Genomic DNA, 6,420 nt, shown 5'->3' with positions numbered 1-6,420 from the left:
CCAAATCTTCTATTAAAAATCCATTCCAACGATTCTATTGAATTTATGTATCCTAACTATTACAATGACTACTTAAAAGAATGAAGTTCCTGAAAGGACATTCAAGATCTTTTGAAATCAGGTTTAAAAAAGACGAAAAAACACCTTTTCTCCTACCAAATTAATTTAGCAACGAGATCTGGCCTCTCCATCGTTGTATACTTTCGGCCATCCCGAGCCAACGGAAATTCATTAAGTGAACCTTCAGAACACTTCTCATGTTGGTCTTCCCGATCCAACGAAAGTTAGTGAAGTGAACCTTCAGAACACTCTTCATGTTGGTCCTCCCGATCCAACGAAAGTTGATGAAAAAAACCTTCAGAACACTCTTCATGTTAGTCCTCCCGATCCAACGTAATTTGATAAAGTGGACCTTCAGAACACTCTTCATGTTGGTCCTCCCGATCCAACGAAAGTTGATAAAGTGAACCTTCAGAACACTCTTCATGTTGGTCCTCCCGATCCAACGAAAGTTGATAAAGTGAACCTTCAGAACACTCTTCATGTTGGTCCTCCCGATCCAACGAAAGTTGATGAAGTTAACCTTCCCAACATTCTTCATGTTGGTCCTCCCGATCCAACGTAATTTGATAAAGTGAACCTTCAGAACACTCTTCATGTTGGTCCTCCCGATCCAACGAAAGTTGATGAAGTGAACCTTCCCAACATTCTTCATGTTGGTCCTCCCGATCCAACGTAATTTGATAAAGTGAACCTTCAGAACACTCTTCATGTTGGTCCTCCCGATCCAACGAAAGTTGATAAAGTGAACCTTCAGAACACTCTTCATGTTGGTCCTCCCGATCCAACGAAAGTTGATAAAGTGAACCTTCAGAACACTCTTCATGTTGGTCCTCCCAATCCAACGAAATTGATAAAGTGAACCTTCAGAACACTCTTCATGTTGGTCCTCCCGATCCAATGAAAGTTGATAAAGTGAACCTTCCGAACACTCTTCATGTTGGTCCTCCCGATCCAACGTAAGTCGATAAAGTGAACCTTCAGAACACTCTTTATGTTGGTCCTCCCGACTCAACGTAATTCGGTAAATTGAACTTTTTGAATCGAACTACCATTGCAATCAAACTTAAGTCGGAACTTTTATCACGACTGGAAAACTCAAACCTTTGATTGGGACTTCCATCGCAATCAAAGTCAAAACTTCTATCAAGAAAAGAAAATAAAATTTTGATTGAAATTTCTATCGTAATCAAACTTCAGCCGGAACTTCTATCGCGACTGGAAAGTTTAAACCTTTGAAGGCAAAGTTTTCAAAGCACGGGTAAAACATCAAACAGTTGTCGCAATCATTTGATCCATACTCGGCTTCCATTTTTGCAACATTTAATTCATCTTCCGTAGTGTTTTTTTTTATTTTAAAGCTAAAATATGAAAAAAGGTCTCTTTGCGAAGTTTTTTTAAGTTTTTTTTGTTTTTCAAAATAACAATCTATTTTAAAATGTTATTATCATAGTTTGATTTCGTTTGATTCTGGTTATAACACAAGATTAGTTGGTATTAATGGAAAAACATTGATGTATGTATTAAATTTCTTATTTTCTTATTTCTTATTCTTATTTTCCATTGGTCAAGCCGTTAATATACGTAATTTTTGATAAACACTAAAGTGCTTAAAGTTAGTTAACAACCAACTTCCATTTGAAAACACATTAGCTGTTTCAATTTATTTGTTCGTCCATTCAAGAGTCATCATTCATAACAAGCATTAATAAATATCGTGATGTAAATATAATATGATGCAAATATAATAGATCTAGATGCAAATTTTCCAAAGAAAATTACGAAGTTATGGTGTTCGTTTGCTACTGCATAGGCCTTAGCTCCGCTTCCCTCCTTGTCCGGGGTAAGTTATTATTTCTTTGCGCTCGATTTCGTCAAAAAAAGTTTAACATTTCAAAGAAATCAATCCAAAGCTTTAAATAAACATGCCCATCTCTTGTTCTTTTAGCATCTAATAATGCTATAACTTTTTCAAAACAAACAAATAAAACAATATTTTACTTACCGAATAAAATGGTATCAAATAATAAATTTAAATCCGGGCCGTTTTCTCAATTGAAATTCTATCCACTGCTCACCACTAGCAAAAATAGACATAGCCTGTACCGCTGAAAAATAAATAATCTGAGGCCGTGGATCACAACATGAATTGGACCGACCACGTCAACAGTATTTCATCAAAAGTTTTCCTCACTTTCAGAGCTTACCGTAAATTCCAATCCGTGCCCACTGTTCCAATTCGTTTGAAACTGGTCCAATCTATTATTGTTCCATCTTTTTATACTGCGGTACAGTTTACTTCCCAGGTCTCTCAGCAACCTGTAAAGACCAGCTGATAAGGTGTTACAAATCTGTGGCAAGATTTGTCTTCAATCTTAACCGAAGAGCGATTTCAGAGACCACCAGAAGACTCATACTTGGCTGCGATCTTCTGGAGAACTATCGGAGGCGTAAATGTTGCTTCATGCGCCAAGGTTACGACCAAAAGCTTCCTGGATATCTCCTTTCTCACCTCCAGCGAGGGAGGAACGAGCGATCCAAATGTTTCATCATCCCCCAACATTCCACAACCTCAAGAAAGAGTATACTGGTGTATGACGCCTCCTGTTGGAACAACTTGCCTTTGGCGACAAGACAAAGCAGTTCGCTAACCACCTTCAAGACGGCTTAGAACAGAGCTTCATAACGCGAATATTAGATTTTCGATATCAAAACATTTATTAACATTCCACGCGTTTTGTTACACAAGTAATTTCCTTAACCTGAATAATAGTTAATTGTAACCGACAGGCTGCGTTCAAGTTAATAAAATAACAAATTTCAAATTACAAATATCTCGAAACGTCGAGGTCCGGAATGCTCGGAATAACGATTAAAAGTGTTTAAGAATCCAACGAAAATGCTGTTGGCCCCATAGTTATTTGGGCGATTGAGAACGTAGAGCTGCAGATGCTGTTTTCTTAATCCTCAGGGTCGTACACTGAGAGAAATGACCTCCAGCAGCGCGGAAGAGTCCATTCTCGATGCCAGCAGGTCAGCAACGACAAGAGCTCGAGTAGCGGTTCTGCGAACTTGAAGCGTATCCAGGTCTATGAGATTTTTCATAGTTTGTTAAACGAAACGTCCACAACAATCTTGAATTTCAGCCGTTGATCAAGGATAACGCCCAAATAGTTAATGTAGTCTACTCGGATGATAGTTTTGTCTCCAAGGATGTACTTCGCAATAAAGAGTATGCCGCTTACGGGAAAACGTTATAACCGAGCATTTACCGCGGATCAATGGCAGGTAGGTCATGTCGTGCTAGTGAGCAAATACGGAGAATTGCTGCTATAAATAGTCGATTTCGTTTTGATTGTTTTTGGCGTGAAATAGTTTCATGTCATCAGCATATGCAAGTTTTGTGCCGTCGAGAAGCGAGAGAGAGGATTACGAAAATTATCGGTCCTAAATGGCTTCCTTGAGGTACTCCAGAGGAATTTCCTGGAAAGGAATTCACCAGCTCGAACGGATAACTTCCGTCTCGTTGAATAACTACGGAACCCATCCAGTAGAGATCCACATAACCCTAAGCATCCGAGCTTTGCGATAGCAATATCATGCGGTTCACTTTGTCGAACACAGCAAAGAGATCGGTATAAATGGCATCAGTTTGGTCTTCCTGACAGTCTTGAACGAAAGATGTGAAGCTCAATAAGTTTGTTGTTGTGGATCGTTTAGGCATGAATTCATGATGGTCATTCGAAATGTGGAGCCTGTTATATGATTTTAAATCGCCGTAATTTTTGTGAATATAATTTTTAAGTGGCATGCTCGGCGGAATGAAAACTAGAGAGAATTTTTTTTTAATTTTTTTTATAGAAATATGAAAGAAAGATGGATAGACAGGCATTAGTGTGCCAATAGGAGAAAGCTTGATAGCTGTTAAAATTTTAGGCTAGAGAGCATGTTGATGAAAAGCTCCCATGAATTGTCCCGCCTTTGCTCTATACTAGCTTACTGTACATGAGAAACATGAGAAACTGAGAAACAGAGTTCCCATGTATAGCGAGCCCAGTGGTTTGAGAGCGTGGTTTTTACACACACTTCAAGCGAGCTTAAATTTCCACACCTAGCAAGCTTTCTCCTTGGTGCATTAATGCCTGTCTATCCACCCTTCTTTCATATTTCTAAAAAAAAAAATAGGAAACACGCGCTCACGAATGTTCGCCACACCGTCTGGAATCCTCAGGGGAGCCACCTCGGACCTCTGCTGTTTATAATCTTCTTGAATGACCTGTGCTCAACACTTCAGTTCGATACACTCCTTTACGCCGATGATCCTAAGATTTTCCGGAAGATTCATAACACTGCTGACTGTTTGGCCCTTAAAGCTGACATCGCTAGACTAGATGAGTGGTACTGCTTAAACGGAGTGCTAGCAAACGTGAAGAAGTGCAAGGTTATAAACTTTTCTCGTGCAAGAAGAACGATCCTTTTCGACGATCAACTAACCGGAGTAAGGCTGGAGAACGTGAAGTCTATTCTCGACCTCGGAGTGAAGATCGACAACAGGCTCACATTTGCTGAACATGTCGCGCTTACTTCTGCAAAAGGATTCGCTGCTCTAGGACTCCTGCGTCGCAACACCAAGGATTTTGATGACATTTACGCATTGAAGGCCATATACTGTGCATCAGTACGTAGCATGGAGTTCGCCGTCCAGGTGTGGGCTCCAGCACAGAGGATACAATGTCACCTTCTTGACGAGCTCAACGCTGTTTCTTAAGATACGCTCTACGGCGTCTTCCCTGGAACGGCCCGGTCCAACTACCGCCGTATGAGGAAAGGTGTGCACTGATATGCCTAACCTCACTCGAAAAGCGTCGCATCGAGCTGCAGCAAGGTTTTATATTTGACACATTGACCAACCGTATTGACTGTGCTTACATTCTAAAACGTGTTAATATTTATGTACCAACGAGAGCTCTTCGACAACGTCAGTTTCTTTCAATATCTCACCACCGTACTGCTTATGGTCAAAACCAACCTATTGACAAGAGTTGTGAACTTTTTAATTTAGTGTATCATTTGTTTAATTTTCGTAGTTTTAAAGTTATCAGTCTGTACGGTAATTTAAACCAAAGACGAAATAAAAAAAATTATCTATAATCTGACGTAGAATCGCTGTACTTCAGGCATCTAAGTAGACGCTTAAGGGTGCCGTTAAAGAAGAACGCACAGGGTCTGGAAACAAAAATCCGCCTTGGGAAGAGCACCATTTCAAGCCTAGCACGTTGAAGTCGCCGATGACGAGTATGTCATCTTTAGGAGAGCGAATAGAACAAACTTTGGAGAGGCTACGTGTGACAAACGTTGTTAACGTGTCAACGCACCTTAATCCAACACAAACATGTTTAGCAATAAGATACACCTCAAACCATAACCCTTGCTGCCAAGTGTCAAACACTCCATCGAGGCGAACGCGCTACGAAGACAATTTGCGGGAAAGTTACTTGTGCAGGGAAAACGTGGTTATTATCGGATATTAAAAAAGCCGGTTATTAGCAGATATACATATTATATTTAACAGTTTCGGTAGTCATTATAAAATCCCAGTTATAGGATACACGAAACTATCGTAGGTACACATTCGATAAATTATAAACAGCTTTAAACTCATGCAGACATAAATTTCTAGGTTACCTACTGACTATTAAAAACCTGGTTCAAGATTCCTCGTCAGATCCGGTTTTCACCTATTGAAAGACCGCTCTTGTAGAAAGGTAACATAAAACAGGATAGGCTTGAATATCAGAATAAATTATAAAAACATTGTTATCACAATTATAGACAACGGCAAGGTGAAACACCTATTGTAGTTTCCAGTTCGAGTACGAACAGTTAAAGAACAAAAACGTAAGTTCTCATTGAATTATTGCAACCTAAAAAACCTAATAATGAAATATGTTTATAACAGGAATTTTTTAACCGATCAGTGGATCGTAATAAATCGGTTTAAGAAAACGGAAAACCTTTCCTTGTTCTATTTCGAACACTACGTGAAAAAAAATTCTGCTACAACCAAGTCTCCGGAACTTTTTTTGTATAGGTCTCCGGAACGATCAGAAGCCACGTACACTACGCACACAGAGAGTTTCCGATCACCAAGGTCGATGCGGATCCAAAGAAGTTCCAGATTATTCCAAAAATCGTCTTAACACGTTCGTTGCCACGTCACCCATATTCGGCAGACGGGTGTATTTCCTGGGGGGGCCCCGTCACATAAAAAAGCAGGTGACGCTCTCTTACTTGAGTTTACCGCTCAGCTGCGCCACACGTTTCAAATATGGAAGTTCTCCCTCTTTGCTTTCTCTCTCT

Source organism: Uranotaenia lowii, chromosome 1 (genome assembly GCF_029784155.1).
Source record: "Uranotaenia lowii strain MFRU-FL chromosome 1, ASM2978415v1, whole genome shotgun sequence".
NCBI lineage: Eukaryota > Metazoa > Arthropoda > Insecta > Diptera > Culicidae > Uranotaenia > Uranotaenia lowii.
Note: the sequence above shows the minus strand (reverse complement) of the source record.